The 17,040-nt window shown below is 46.3% G+C and overlaps 1 protein-coding gene across 1 annotated transcript in view; it reads left to right on the top strand.

The window, feature by feature from the left end:
* Positions 1–17,040, top strand: part of LOC105677786 (mucin-4) — a 40,490-nt gene that overhangs the window by 915 nt on the left and 22,535 nt on the right. The window lies entirely within an intron of this gene.

Genomic DNA, 17,040 nt, shown 5'->3' with positions numbered 1-17,040 from the left:
GAGACTCCGCTTGAAAATGAGAGAACAGAGCTGAAGTAGAACTGTATTACAAAGTGGTCAAAGCAAGCAACGGAGCGCAGTCGGCGGCCGTAAACTTGCATGATGTTCTCTGTGTGCAGATAAGGGATGATGGGGGAAAATTAAGGAAACCTCTGTGCTCACCGTCCTGTAGCTTTGTCGAGACTACGCGCTACTAATTTAAGTGCGCGACCTTGTTTCCTCGAGCTTGTAGCTCGGCATTAAAGGAACTCGACGTTTATTCCCGTCGGACGTTTCGGTGAAATTTCTGAAAATATTGTCGAGAGAAAAAAGGATCGTGGAGGTTAATTATTGATAATAGGATTATTCGGGTCGCTCGTATCTCGGTGTGACACACTTATCTCTAGAGGGTGTCCCAGAACCATGAATTGATTTTTTTATCTATATATTTTCTCTCTTGAATTCTATTTTTTGCAGAAATTCTCTTTTACTCGATTATTAATCTTTCCGAATTTAAAAGTCTAGTTTTGCCGAATTAATCGGACAATTTATACTGAAAAAAAAACATTTGATGAATATGGGACACTTTATATATTAAACAACAATTAATACGAGCCGCGCGAGGCGCTCGCGGAAAGACGCTATTTGTTTTAATGAAGCACGAATATGCTTAATTAATAGGATTCGCGCAGATTTTCTTCGTCCTGCGGATATCACAGAATATTTATGTCACAGTCTCCATCACAGTTACGTTGCTCTCGACAAAACACTGTTTTACATCTCTTTCTTATTTTCGTCTCATTTCTTTTTCTAACATTCTTTGACATATTTTGAATTCTTACTCTTTTTCGCAACAATACGACACTGTACTCGTTTTGAATTTGGCCTAGCAGCTTATAAAATTATTAATATATTTCCTTCGGTATAATATATAAATATACTAAAATTATAAAAAATTATTACTATTAGTTAGAGTGAAAAGAGGCTGGAAAAGAGGCGAAATTAAGGATTTGGTATCCAGGTGACTCGCGATCAGGCAGTCTATTTAAGGGTCAAAGGATAAAGAAGATTTCTTACTTTTGCCTAGTATCTAGATCACGTTGGTGACCTTTCAGACATTTTATCTGTAGAAATGCGTCGTCCCCCGGGCGATGCCACGTTAGTTTTCGTTCTCTCGCGCGCGGGGCCGTTCGATCCATTTCTTAATCCGGATTTTGCGCTATTCACGGACTCGCTAGCCCGTGGGATCGATTCATCTGTTGTCGGGAGAGGAGGAACCACGGCGGTGCGCTTACCGATGGATGTCGATCTTATTAAGCGGCGACAGGTATTACCGCGACGGTCATCAAGGATCACGAACTGTGCGCGTGCGAACGTGTGTGTACTGTGTGTGCAAACCGTTGTACTACCGCAGCTCTTAATGAGCCCGAAGACTGTTCAATTCGTAGCACGCGTGACTCGATGGCTTTTCCGTGACTCCGCCGATTTCCCGACGAGAATCCCGAACGAAGCGCCGGGCTTTGTCCGATTTTCGTCGGAAAAGCGCTCGGAAAATTGAAATAGCTGAGTCAATATTATCATGTGGTTTTATATTAATATCGCTCCACCGCGATGTTTGAGGAAATATTTTACAAAAAGTGCATTAGTCAATTTCAAAGCAGAGTTTTTTCCCGACTCGAATATTCGGATTAATGTAAATCGCGTGGAAAAAGTCAAAAGATATTCGAGCACATTTTATTTTAATGTATAATTTTAGCCGAATAACGGTATTAAAAGTGGCGATCTTGAAAATCAATATTGATGTATATTAAAAAAAAATATAATACAAAAAATGCACAAAATAAAAGCTTCAATGTAAAGGATATAGATTTCACGGTAAAATATTCCGCAATGATGAAGACTGAATCGATCACGTGATTGTTGTATTGTTCTCTCTCTCTCTTTCTTTCTCGTTGAGATTTTTACGTGCGGTATCTCAACTATTAAGACAGTAGGACTGCGATACGGGCTCGGGAATGTAAAACGATGTAACCGGTTATGGAATGTCAGTTATCTTGCATTCAGGCCGAAACACACCACCCACGTTGCATTTCTAGATTTGTGGTTCCACTCGCCCGTGCATCCTTAATCGGTTCGGTTTGCGGGTCTATTGATTCCTGGCGTTAACCGAATCCCGAATTCAGAACGCGAAATCGCCGCTTGATTGGCATTAATCACGGCTACGAATGCATCCGCGTCTACGGCAGCTCCACTCGTTCGTACGTGAATGCGATACACAATTGTTCCCGGCACAATTTGTTCCCGAAACTACAGTGTACAGCCTGTGTTTAGTTTAGCGCGTAAACTTAACGAAAGCTTAGCGTTCCTTAACGCTAATTAAAGTTTGCGATGGGAACTTGGAGATATTAAATTATTCAGAACATGAAAAATTGACTTGCAAACTTTCGGGATAAAATGATATTAGGTGCGAACATCGGGATGTTCGCCGAGCTTGATAAAGTTGCACGAAGTAACGAAAAATCAAATTATGGATCGAGTAAACTGACTTGAATGCAAATTGTATTAAATATATAAAAGATACGAAAAATAGTTTAATTGAATATTTGGATCTCCACGGGCGAAGTAATTGGAACGCGTAATTCGTTTCGCGAATAAATTCGGCAGATTGAAGTAATAATTTGAATTTCTCGGATACACAATGCGAAATACTGCGATTCAAAGAAAGTATATCTTTTCGTTTGTGTACTGCGTAAATTCATCGCCCGTGAGTTGCTCGAAGAATTTTGTATTAAGGAATACCTGCTATTCCACTGCCAGCTCACGCTCAATTTAAGGCTGTCTTTGCATATCTGTGTTGCGGTTACGTCGGAAACTTTGCGCCCAACTTCCCGTCGTAAGTTCCGCCCAATCTCGGCGATGCATCGCGGATCTACAGCAGCTTTTGCGCTTGTCTCTTACGTGCGTGTGTGCGCGCGTGTGTGCGCCCGGTACACCGCCGTGCGCGATCATGTTACTAAACTGCTCGCGCGTCGCTAAACCCGGGCCTTTCACGGCGGATCCGAGCGGAGCGCGCGCGACAACCGAGCGCGCGGATAACGCTGTGGAAACCGCCCGGCGAACTAGGTCGACCTTTTTTCGGCTGCCATCTCGCCGCCACCCTTGTATCCGATCGGAGTCCTGCTCCTCGTGCGCGCGAAATTGCATCTGTTTCATCGGCATTCAGGAAGAGTGCGAAAGTTCGGCCTCCCGCTCGGATCACCTCGCCGATCTCTCCCCCCGCCGCGGGATCCGCTCGCGGCTCCTACGGCCGTCGTTATGCGAAGGATGTGCAGTCGATCACGTGGAATATTAAAAGACCCCGGATTCCCCCTCGCAGCCCCCTGACGAAGATTTTCCGAGTTTTACGACGTGGTCGGCCGACGTTTATGCGGGTATTTTCGCGGCACGTGAACAATTCGCGCCCGACGCTGCTCCGCGTAAAATCATTGTTCTCGACGAGAACGAAATTAAAAATAGCGGAAGAAATTGCGATCGATCGATAATGGGAAATTATGCATTGGAATTGGTTGCTATAAAATTAGTACTAAATGTCCGCTGTAGGAGAACCGACTCCCGAGTTCGCCGGAGTCAGTTGTGAAAGTTTTATACTCTGGATTTAACAAATATAATATATTTCACCCGAAGCGCGTGGGTTGGAAAAATTCCGTCAGACGGAAAAATCAAGTCGGATCCTGATTTTTAACGGGAATTGCAATTTGGGATTCGTATAATTGCACGCGAGATTAATTAAATATTCGTGCAGCTTCGCCGGAGGCGACGAAATACGATCCGCACAATGAAACTACACACATATTTACCCGCTTCATTAAACTTCTGCCTACTGTTTAAACGAGAAACCGGGGCAGCAACGACGAACCTGATAATGGCGCTGTAATGTCGCTGTCGTCAAATATTCCATATAAGCGCACCCGAAAATTTCATGCGCACACCCGCGCGCCGCGCGCGATGCACCGCCGTGCTCGCTCGACTGCGGAATTATTTTAACTTTCGTCACTCCGTCTCAAAGAGCAGGATTGTTTCGCCGAGCGCATATTGCGCATTTTATTACGCGGCTGTCTGGCGAATTCGAAATGTGCTCGTGCACTTGAGGCGGAGCCAGCCGGCTTGTGAATTTTAATTAAAAACCATGCGGCGTGATAAAGGATGATAAAACATAGCTCGCGTAAAAACGCGAGAAAGGCGCGATGTTATTATTGACAATGCCGCGTTTCTGCAGTCACGAACTTAATTACACTTGATAAACTATGTGCAATTCTGTTTTGCATTCGCTATTATTCCATTGCAAAGGAAATAGAGCTGGGAGGACCCTACGGCGCGCGAAAGAAACTTATTTTTCTCGCTCGCGAGCCATCGCGAGCCATTTATATTCGCGCATTCGCGTTTATAATTCCGCACGTAATTTTTTAGAATAATTCGTACTCGCGCGTAATTGTATTCCGCGTACAACGCTGGAGAGCTGCCTTTATTATTTGTCTGCGGCTTTTTCAGGGAGCAAATTGGAGCCGAATTTAAAAATAAGGATCGTAAATAATTAATGTGTTTCGTGTATCAAAGCGATATGTTAACGGCGGTTCCGATTACTTGTCATTCCATTGGCGATTTCACAGGCACCGCATCTCGCTCACGTACCGCTATCAAGAGCTATCAAAGTATACCCCAGCTCGCTGCTATGTAAGTGCGCGTAATGTATCCCCATCGACGCGCACACACGCGCGCACAGGCACGCAGACACGCGCGCGGGAATATTACGTACACGTATGTATACGGCCAGCGCGGCTGTTCTCGGTTTAATGTACGGTGTCCCATAAGGTACATATATCTCCCCTTACAACCAGGAAGCGAGCACGGTCCCTTTACACCCGGCGGTATTCATAAATCCAGCAAGGAGACCGAGCGGCGGGAGAGAGGAGGAGAATGCTCGGCCCGTCGTTGCCCTCGCGTCTCTTTACGCGCGCCGCCGCCGCCGCCTCGTCGCTCTCGCATTTATTATCATTTTCGACGACCGGTGATAACTCGCGCGCGGGAGTGCGAGAAACCTCGGGGAAATGGATTAGGTTAGGTCGCGTCGGTCGCGTCTCGGCGAGCGCCGGAAGCGATACGTGCGCGAAGCGCGATGCATCGCGCGTCGCGCTTCGCGGCATTATCGGAGATCTCTCTCTCTCTCTCTCTCTCTCTCTCTCACTCTCTCGGAGTCGCGATATGAAATTCGATGTAGAAGCGCAGTGGGGGAGGGACGCGAGAGACGCTTCGCGTGGAGAAGTTTCGCAATCGCGCGAATTATGCGATGCATCGATGTTGTTAAGGGTCTATTTGCTTTTTTTTTTCTCCCTCGCGCGCACGGAAGTAGCGATCAACCGTCCGAAACGACGCTGCAGCTAGTTCGCGTTGATTGCACCGCTTCGCGCTCGTATATCGCGTATACCGCTCACTTGTTTGCTCCGGTCTACTGTATTTGCATTCTGCTCGATCGACTTTTTTATCGTTTTGTGTAAAGCGTTAGCACGGATAACATGACGCGATGACGCGAGAGATGAACGATCTCGTTCACTTGGACGAGTTGACATTCCGAAAGACTCTTAGAGCGCAATCGTCTCGGCGTTGCAAATTGATGAGATTGTTTTTTTTTTTAAATATAGATTATAAAATCGTGGGATATTTGTTTCTCAAATACCTCTGAAATGGCTTATTTTTTTCCTTTTCATTCGTTCGCGATAGTTACAACTGATTAGTGAATCACGTCAATGGTTGCACGCTTCGTCAGCAGACGCTCGAGCACAGTCAATATTCCGTTCCCAGACTTAATTCCGCCATTAGGATATTAACGTTCAATACGGAGCACGCTTTTGACATTTAAGCTCCTTAGCTGCGAATATAAAGCGGATCCGTTACACTTGCACCGTTTTTTGCATTTCAAGCACGAACTTATCATACTAGCAGTCATTCGCAAGTATTCTTCGCGCATTCATTTTGTAAAATTGATTCGCTCGCCGACAGTATTTCAATAAATGACAAATTAACGTCCGCTTTGAGGGAGTTAATAGATCGATGGAATTATGCGGATTTCCGCGAATTTTCTTCCGCAATTAATTATTTCACAATGGATATTGCCTTCATTGTTAGCGGAGCAGACTTTCCCGCACTCGTATCTGAAGATGATCGATGAATAAGGAAGCGACTGTACCTTTATTATACAGCCAAGTCCGCAGGCAAGTTCTCGCTCCACCCGAAGATTCAATTTCGCTCGATGTAGTCTGCAAACTGAAGCGGGGAAATTCACGGGGAGCAAACGAAGCCAATTATTAGCCGTATTTACATTCGCGGGCGGACGTGAACATGTTGTCCAGCATTCGTGAAATGCCGTAACCAGTCGTATTTTGCCAACGGCGGAATATATTTATACACGAGATTTTTCCTGCGCCCGGCAGTCAATTGATTTTCCTATTTATTTCGCAGCTGCCGCGGATACGCCGCGATTTTTGCCGCCGCTGTTATTTCGGGACGTTTCTATTTTCTTCGCGAAAAGCAGCTCCCAGTTGCGGAGCTGCGCCTGATAAAACTCGTCGACGGGACTAAAGCTTCTCAAAACATTACGGATGATGCTCGCGAGACTCCGCAGACAAGCGCAATTTTTCATTTAGCCGGGCGGCGCCGCGTGTTTTTCTCCTTGCTCGATCTTTTTTCTCGCCATCGCGAGCGCGGTTGCCTCGCGAACGTAATTTCGCGAGACCTCCCGCGGAATTGTTCGGCGGGCTCACTCCTTCGAGTTTCCCAAGTGCTCCCCGTTTTAACGAGCTCGGGCTTTTCAGCGCCGCGCTCGCTGAAGTCGCTGCCGAAAGACAATAGCGGGGAATAGCCAGCTGGTTGGAGGAACACGAACGTTGTTACTCGTCCGCGTAACAAACGGAAACTACTTGGTCCCACAATTCTTTATTCCGAAAGACGCACATTTGCGCGCGAGTTTCCCTCCGCGGCGCGCTTTACCGTCTATTGAAGTATCGACAAATGGATACATTCTACAGGAAACCCAAGCTCTTCTTCCTCTACGAAACCGGAGGAATTTCTATAGTTTTCCCGTGAGAATAGTTGACGCGTATTTTTTTCGTCTCGCGGGGACTTTTTCGCAACTCGGGAATATAAATTGCATTTGGCACAAATTTTTATACCTCACAGTATATCTTATAAATGTCAGAGCATGCCGGAGCCGCATTAGTCGCTCTCTCGTCTCATCTCGGCGACCTCGGTGTACGTAATATCGTGAAATGGCCACTAGACGTGGAATTATGGCCAAGTTCGACGGACGCGTTGAAAATTTCATCCAGCACGGAGCTCCGGAGTGACCTATTTTGCGGCGGCGCGAGAGAGAAAACGCCGGACTCGGGGTAAAAAGTGTCTTACACTGCGACGAGATAACCGCAGGGCGCGCGCGGAACGAAACAAGTTTAACTCTCAGCCACTACGGCTGAATTCGAGTGACGTAAGTGCTCTACACGCGACGCTAGCGCAATAAAACTGCCATTATATTTTATTACTCGCGAGAGTCGGAACGTAACTTGGACCCGCTTTTCCATTTTTTAGCGACGCGACGGATAGCGAAACGGTCGGTCGGAGCATTGCGGGAGCGGCTGTGCGCCGCGTCGCAAATTTTTCCGCGGGATTGTACAATTTAGGTGCACCAGGATTACATTTGACTATGTCACAGTGCGGGATTAAGCGTAACGGCAAACTGCTGGGAATTTATGGAGAGTGCGAATATTTTTTTCAAAGCCCCACGGCAAACGCCCGTCGCACGGGGAGTTTTCGAAATTGGTAGCTGCGTGCTTTCGAAAAATCATTCTTTATTTTCATTAATGCGCGAGTGAAAAATCAGGAGTGTCGGCGGATATTTCGATATTATTGAAAAGTGGGCTGCGACACGTGCTGCGGGCGTTTCTTCTTGCCGCGAGATAATACAGATCCGTATAACAAATATCGCACTTTCGTCAGCGGAAATTCTACGAATCGCGAAAAGAACTCTTAAGACATTGGGATGGCGCGCGATATTGAATTGGAAATTCGTATAGCACATCTCGTCGCTGAGAGGATACGTTATTCACGCCCCGTCCGGTATTTGCCAATCCAATTAGCGTGCCTAGCGGGCAAATGTATAGTCATAGTCGTTACCGGGGATGATATCGACCACTCGAAAGATCTTTCGAGAATAACGGTACGAACAGCGGGTCAAGAGGCCGGGGCCGTCAGGAGGAGAGATCGATTTTCGGGGACGAAGCCGGGCGTGTTCGACAAAAATGAGAGGACGTGTTGTCCCTGCATTATTTATGACAGGATTCCCGAGTCCCTAGAGAAACTTTCCAACACACACGACTCGGATGGAAATTTCTCGATCAAGTTGTCCTACAGACGTGCTCTCTATTTAGGGAAAAAAAAAGCGTTCGATCGCGACGGGAATCGATAATTGGGAGAGATCGGCGAATTTTTCATAATTTCCCCTTCGGAAATATCGGTCTTATCCGTTCGCTTTGGAAATATGGTTTCGGCGGGATAGATACGACTGCGGTGGGATGTTTACCGTGACATAATTTGATTACCTTTCCCGACGCTGTTGATGTAACGAAATTTCAATACTACAAACTCAATTTGCAGGTTCGCCGGAGTTTGTCGAGACTGCATTTATATTCCACACTTTACTCTCATACGTAACCGAGCAACTTTGGCTTCGAGTTACGCGACGCGAGGAATTATTAATTTTCCCGCTGCGATTTTCCGTTTGCTGCGCGGTTCCGGCCGTGTCGATACCTAGTTTCGATTAACCAGCCAGCTAGCTGTGCTAACTGGATGGAGCAAGCCACTCTGCAATTTCGGCGCATAGAGGCGGAACAATTATTAAGCGGCTAGACGGCGGCTCGCCCGCGTGAATTAAGTTTCTCTCAAACTTGATATCTAATTTTCAGCGAACGCACGCCTCCTCAATTTTCGCCGACACGACAGCCACGGGGACGTGGCTTCTTCATTACGGGCTATCGATCCCGCACTCGTTTAGGCGACATTAGATTATCGTTAAGTGCCCGGGCACTTAATTATCTCGCGAACTTCCCGTCGTATTACGGCGCGCAGGTGAGTCTTGCGATATTTGCCAGCTATCATTCACGCGCCGACAACATCAACAAACTGGATACAGCAGTGGGTTGTAATGTACCCTGCGGATGCGATGGGCAGGAAATAAACAGGGAATTACGACGTTAATTGGTTAATTAAGGATTACTCGCACGTGCGAGGTAAACGTCGATGAGATAAATTCGAACGAGAGCCAGCAGACTTGGGAAATGATTATCCAATTAATTAATTATTCATATGAAATATATATCTGTTCGCAAATAAACGAAATATTATACAAATATGTTGCATAGCTCGCGTACCATTTTATTTTATTTTTGATCTCGCGGATTTTACAACGTTTCGGTGTGCGAGCCGTGACTTTCTCTCTCTTTCTCTCTCATGCATTCGAATATAGGGCAACGTCTGCATCACTAATCGATCTCGAATACGCGTTTACGCGGCGTGTTTTGAAGCCGTGAAGGCATTCAGTGTACGATGATTATCTGTCACGAAGTAAGTAGGTAATAGGTTCTAACGGTTCAGATGTCGCGGGCACGCTTCGTAAAAGTGCCTCTATACACCGCCACTTGGCATCGATAAGTGCTTGAAGACATTTGTTATCGCGATATTTTCTAATACGAGCTGTTGCGGCATTTACGGAGTGTCTTCGAAGTCGTATCTTTCTCCCATTTCCGGTTAAGTCAAAGTGTTTTATTTCGCACAGCGAAATAAAATGTGTAACAAAATTGAGTTTCGATTTCTTTCCATTCGTCGAGCAAAAATCTGAAATTTTAAAAAAATCCGAAATGTTGCGAGCGAAAAACCGATTAGCATTTTCGAATCCGTAATTCGCTCGCATGCGTTGTGGAAATCGCGTCGGTTACTTTTATACTCGTTTGTTTGCGCGAGCAATAATTGATGTTACGCGCAAATATGCGTAACGTTATGCAACTGGAGCACACGTACAGCGCATACGTTTCGCTGACACGCGAAACAAACTGTATTAATGCGCCCGTCCGCGGATGTTCACGCAATAACGATGCGATTCGCGCAGGCCGAAACAATAAGCCCGATTGTGCGGTAATAGCACGCGAAATTAACAAAGACAGGTGTTGCGCGCATTCAAAATTTCAACTTCATACTGGCGAATTATTATCGCCGCCGAGGATAATTTATATTGACGCGCGCAACGATGATCCACAACTGTCAGATTGAATTAACGCGTCAAAGGCGGTGGATGACGAAGAATTTATATGATAATTTTAATACGGAATAATTTTAATGTCTGCGCGCGCGCGCGCGCGTGTGTGTGTGTGTGTGTGTGATTCGCTCGCAATATACGGGATATCAAGGCTAGCAACTGCCAGTCTCGCAAAATGCGACAGTCAATATAGGCGACACAGTCTGATGATTTGTGAACCGATTAATCGTGCCGATTGATATCAAGGCATTAAGCGATCAATGACTTCATGGTATTTATTGAATTATACAGGCTTTTAAGCTCTTTCGCGCTGAAAATATAGAAATTGGTATCCACGGATTAATAATATCAATATTCATTATGCGAGACTACGATCAGCGTACTTTTAATCACTTATTTAAATGAATATGTTATTTGGTAAAAAAAAGTTATATAATCTCGCAGTATTATAACGATGACTTTCTAAAAGAAATAAATATCTGCTCTTAAAGTATGTAAATTTATGTTATCTTATATGTTATTGTTACATGTTAATCCGACATTTATTGCAATTTTATTGCTCACTATTTTTTTCGGCAAATATTATAACGGCATGATAAAATAAATATGAGATAAATGTCTGCAACTTCTGTAAATTTTATTTTCGCCAGTTTGAGGGAATTTATTGCGTATTATATTAATCATTATCAATAACGGTTATCAGTGATTATTAATAACGATTCCGCGCATAGTCGCTTTCATAGCAAACGAAGCAGAAGTCAATAATTAAAACGCAATTTGCCGCTCATATCGCGTTATGCAGATTATATATTTTCGATTTACATTTTCGTGCAATTCTCTCACATAACTGCCGATGTACTCGCGTCTCATTTTTGGAATGCCGTTAATTCCGACTTTATAGAAATACCAGCGTGTCGCCTGACGAATTCCGGCTGAAAAGTATGGCACCGCATATTGCAATTAGAGCCGCGCGAAGAAATAACTTAATTAGTGAGCCCCTCCGTGGGCGACCCGCTGAAATTTACCGGCGGTATAAAACGGAATCGGCGGCGGAATTGGCGCGTGGAATTTATTTCAATGCAGCCGCGTCGATGCCACTCACGGGAGCCCGTAACTTTCGTCATTCCTTCAATCAGACGGCGCGGACCACCTAGAAGAACCGGAGAAATTCTCGTCGCTGGAAGGAGCGAGAGCATGTAAATCTTGACCCCTATTCGGAACACAATTCCGTACAGAAGTACAGAAAATTTTCGCTAACTGTACGTTGTTATTCGTTTGCGGCAATAACGACCGAGATATCTTCTGTCAACCTTTTCTTTTTTTTCTTTTTTTTTTTTTTTTGCATAATTTATCAGAGTTGCGCTGTCAACTCGATTCGCAGCGAGAAACGAATCAGATCTATGCTGGAAGTGGCCGTATCTTGTAATTTTCGCGCATGATCGTACCACATACATTATGGCGAGCCTTAAATATGATTAGCGAAAAGTGCTTTCTATTATATCGCGACGGGCCAATTTCTTCTCCGCCCGTTCGCCGATTTACTGCGCACTTACGCGGATTCATTTGGCAGAGTGGCGCCGAACGCATCGGCTCCTTCGTTTAATCTCGTTAGGCACTCGCCGGTGAAACAGCGTTAAAATCTCGTACTCGCAAATAGAGATTATATCGCCGGTCCACAGCTCTCCCGCGAAACGTTTATTTTCTCGCGTGTTTTTCGCGCGCGTATTTTCAAGGATTAAATTTGCTCCCACGCGTGCTGTTCGCACGAGTTCGCCCGGAACCGACTGATACGCTCGAATATTTAACAAACGATCGAGTATCGCGGTGTTTCGTCAAAATAACAAACATTTATCCGCCTGTAATATCACGTCTGCACGTTTTCCCACATTGACGTCTGCAATTTTTCCAGCGTTCCAGTGTTAGTTGGCGCGCATCCCGACAAGTTTTTAATACAAATATATGTTAGATTTTAAAACCTAGTTGATTTCTGCATATCGAATGACCCTATCGTGACTTTATGTAAAATTTATTTTCTGGTAACGCTTTGTATTGTATTATTTTTATATTGTTTTTATTTTTGGATTTTCAGCTGCAATAATAAAAAATGTAGCGCGAGATAGTTTTATTTATTTTCTAAAATGTTTAAATTTCAGCAAAATTTGTTAATTGCATGTGTTAAAATATCGATATAATACGGGTGAAATCGAACCGAATCGAGTATTTCGTTGGCACAACGCACTGCATAATATTTCACTAAAAACCGATTATTGTATGATATAACAAGCTATTTGTTTTCCGGTCTGTCCGTTAATTTCAAATAATACTGTACTCGCCGTGCTTTGTATCTCCATTTTTTTATCATATTTTTGTTTTTTCCCTTTCAAAATGCGTCATAAAAGATATGTATTTGTTATGCTCTGAAATCTCTCCCAACTCAAAATTTATATTTTCAGCCAGCCATGTTTTATAGAAATAATTTCTACTTACAGAAATGAAATCTTTGCATATTTTTATACGCAGAGATTAATGAAGCAAATATGAAAATAATTTCAAAGAATTTTGCGGGGGGGTTTCCTTTCTCACGTCAGTCATCACCCAATCACAGCCACGCCGGCACCGGCGAGCCGAGGAATCGATCTCGCCGATCGCGGACCTCATCCCGACGTCCGGCCTCCGCTCGCCGAGGACCGACAACTTTTTCTCGCTTTTGCGGACTTTTGTTGCTCGCGCCGCGCCGGCCTCTGCGTGAAAGATTCGTGGGACTGTAGATCGGTACGGTTTCGCATGAGCGCGCGTATCCCGTAAACCGGGGCCCCGGCACGATGAAAATTTCATCGCACGCAAAGAGAGGAGAGGCGAGGCGGGCCCGGGCCCAGCGGCCTGCATACGTGATCGTCTTCGTAGCTAATATAGGCCGGTTGCGTCTCGCGACGGTGCGTAGCTCCCTCGTGACATTCTTGCGCCCGGTTCCAGGCGACTCATTTTTTTTTAAGCGCGTACAAAAAGATACCCGTGTAAAGTATTTGCATCAAAAATTAATTAACAGCTTGGAATCGATAATGGCCAGATATTGAAGATAGAATAAGTTTGATTAATTAAATTCTCGATGCAAAACCCACAACTTTGACTTAATAAGAAGTACAGTGAGATGCAATATTTATGAAAACGACGGCTTCGGGTTTGCAAAATATTAGTTTGTAACATTTACGACATGGATTGTCTTAAACAAATGATTCTTTCGCTGTATTCTTCATGTTTTTCTCAGCGTAGCATATACGAAAGCATTTAATGGACCGAAGTCTTTTTAATTTCGCGTGTTTTTACATCTGAAATTATTCAAATCGTTAAACCCTGCATGTAATCCGGTCGGGCGACCAAATTGCGCATTCAGGCGAAGTAGATATAAATGAAGTGTGCGCGCGCGCTTAATCCGATAAAAGTCGAATAAAATCGCGTACACGTGCTTTCCGCGGTCTCTCCGCGTCTTTCCGTCGTTAAGAGAGCGGAAGGGTTTCGCTTAAAATCGCGCCGCAAATGAAGCTCTAGGAAACGATTCGCGCAAATGATTCCGGCAGAGATCTCTCCGAAGTTAATCGCGCGTCGGAAGCGGGGAAACGTTTCCGAGAAGAACGCTTTAATCGCGGCGGCGTGAAAAAATCTCGCAATGCGGTTTCACTATAACGAGATAAAAATTCATGGCGACTAATGCCGTTCGAATTGTTCTCGCCCGGGTCCTCGATTGATTAGCGGCGCGCGATCGTTTCGCGTTTCGTCCCGCGGGAAAAACGTATCGAGCGAAAAATGAGCGATAAAGGTTTCGAGGGGCGTGGTGAGGGGGGGAGGGGGGGCGGAGGGGGAGGGAGGGGGGGGGCCCGACGTTGTTTCACGCGGTAAGCGGGTCACACGGTCGCGGCGTTAAGCGCGGCTCGTGGAATGTGGCGAGGGAATTAAAGGCGAATCCTGTTATATCCTCCCGCAAGTAAATGGCCACTTTTCGCCCGTAAGTAGTCTCACGATTATCCGCGGAGTCATTAAATTTACAGCGGGCCGAGTGTACGAGAGGCGGGAGGGAGGGAGGCGACGAGACGGCGCAGAATTTAACGTTAGAGCTGCGCTACGAGATAAAAGTAAAACCGTGCGGGGGGGGGGGGGGGGGGAGAGAGAAGGTGTAGACGAGGGAAACGAGGTAAAAAATATTGGGTCGACAGAGTCGTATTAACCGCAAAACGGTCGCGGTGAAAAAACGAGGGAGGGAAGAATACACTACAGGCGATTCGGATTAGATTACGTTTTCTTCGTATCGAGGAATAAAAGTGTTAATTAAATACGCGCCGCGGCGGGAGAGTCGGAGTGTTTTCAATTAAGGACACCTCGCGCGCGGCTCGTTACATTCGAGCGCGCGCGCCACGCACTCGGTGATGTTTGCGAAATTTGTATATTCAACGGAAATGAATAATTCGAAAACGAGCGGCGATACGCACGACAAAATGACGCGCCGTCGCGCGGACGTCGCGAGGCGTTAAACGCGAATGTTCGCGCGCGGCGAAAAGAATGACAACAAAAAAATAACGAAACGCATTTATGACGGACGGCTGATATCGCCGGACCTCGACCTGACATTTTTGCGATATTACCGCGCGGCATTACACTCGTATTCCACTGATGCGCTGATGCGCGGAAAGGTCCTGTCAGACCGCTTCGCGCAGATTAACGGAGCGCGACGTGAACTGTCGCGCGTATTTCGGGAGCGATAATCCCGTCGGGCGCGCAAATCGTGGTCCCGACGCGCGGCTTTTAACTAATGCGCGAAGTAATCTCGAAATTGCGTCTCTCTTTCAAACCCCCCCCCTCCCCCCCTCCCTTCCCGCGCAATTACTCCCGCTCGATCTGAATTTCCGGAAGGCTCCGCCTGGGAAGGCGCTTCGCGACATCGATTCTTTCAGCCGGCATTATCCGTCAATGCCACGTCGGGGGGAGCGGAACGGGCCGGAGGAATCGGAGATCGATTCGCGAAGGAAAACCACTTTCATTCACGAACAGGGGGGGGATTTCGTCAGCCGGAAATACGTGGCGTGCCTCGCCCGATCGGCTCTCATTAATTCTTATCCGACGTAGAGAATTCTGGCCGCTGTGCCTCGCGCGCGCACACACACACACACACACACACACACACATACGCGCGCGCGAACAGGTCGTGCTCGATGTGCGCGTGATACGCACTTTCGACGCTGTGTGGTCCACATGAGAGAGAGAGAGAGAGATAAAGTGAAACCGTGGGGCCACGCTGTCTCGCGGCCCGCCTCGATCCCGCGGTCGTTCGCACGCGAACTTACCTTCGCCCAGTTCCAAATTCGACCCCGGCACGTTCGCCATGAGGAATAGGACCCATAAATCCTAACTGTAACTTGTTATCGCAATCCGTTTCAACTTCCCGATCGCAAATCACCCGCCGAATGAATCTGGAACCCGCGCGCGCAAATTATACGAGAGATTTATTCCGCTCCTTTTAAACATTGTTCCTAAGATTGGATAAGTGTGACGGAGGTGTTATTATTCCCGGCTCTTTCTCTCTCTCTCTCTCTCTCTCTCTATTTCGCGAAGCGCCTACGGAGCGAAATGTGGCCGCGCGGAAATTACTTTATCCGCGAATGAAGCGAAATACGATATAAAGTATTAGCAACACCCGCAAAACCCGTGCCGCGCGCGCGCGCGCGCGCGATAACAATGGTAAAGTTGATCCTCTCGTCGAAGCTCTCTCGGGCGTGAAAGCAGATAGCATCGCGCACATACCGCGAACGTTCTCTCATGGTTTCTCATAGTTGCCGCCGACTCGCCTCCTCGGCACATTATTTTCCAACCCCGCGAGGGAGCTATTATGTAAAACGCTTCGCGTATACGGCCACCATAAAGCCGAGTGGCCTTAATTCAGAAACGTCGTGCATAATTAAAGCTCTTCCCACTGGTCTCGCCCGGTGCATTAAGCCGACTCGCGGCTCCCCCGCGGCTCCCCCGCGGCTCGACTTTCCCTCCCAAAGCCGCGCATCGATCGTAAATCATTCTTCCTCCGCGGGGATTTTCGTCGGAAACCATCACTTACGTCCGTTCGACTTTCGGCGGATCGAACGGAAACGCGCGCCGCGGCAGAAAAGCCGCGGCCTTCGTGTCTTTCTCGTTTTCTCTCTCTCTCTCTCTCTCTCTCGTTTCTTCACTGAGATCAGCATTCGTCGGCACAATTAGCGCAAGAGTCACCGCGGAAATGGCCTTGCAACGCAAACTTTACAACGCATTCTGCTGTCGAGGTAAAAAATTGTTTTTTTTACATTTAAGTGCCAATTACCGGGCCTCATTGCTGCCAAATGCAAGCGGAATGAATTTATACCCCTGCGCTTCCGCAATTTTGATCCATCATTCGTGTATTCCGCTCACATCCGCCGCCTTCTCGAGCAAAATTGCATTCGTGTTTTCGACATCTCGTGGCTGGCGAATTCTTGTTAACGGATCGCCGCGGACAGCAGAATCTTCACGAATACCGCGCACTCTCGAATTATTCATCTCCGCGACTCGTGTATTTCGCAGTTACAGCGAAATGATGAGTATGCTGATCCCCTTAAGTGAATTAGTACATGCTTTCGCGGAAATTAAACGCTTATCCGAAATACTTCTCGCGCGGAAATATTGAGAAAGAGCTGAGGAAGCAAGAATGTATA

Source organism: Linepithema humile, chromosome 4 (assembly GCF_040581485.1).
Source record: "Linepithema humile isolate Giens D197 chromosome 4, Lhum_UNIL_v1.0, whole genome shotgun sequence".
In the NCBI taxonomy this organism is placed as follows: Eukaryota; Metazoa; Arthropoda; class Insecta; order Hymenoptera; family Formicidae; genus Linepithema; species Linepithema humile.
The sequence above is the reverse complement of the archived record's forward strand: the minus strand, read 5'-3'. Positions and strand labels throughout refer to the sequence as shown.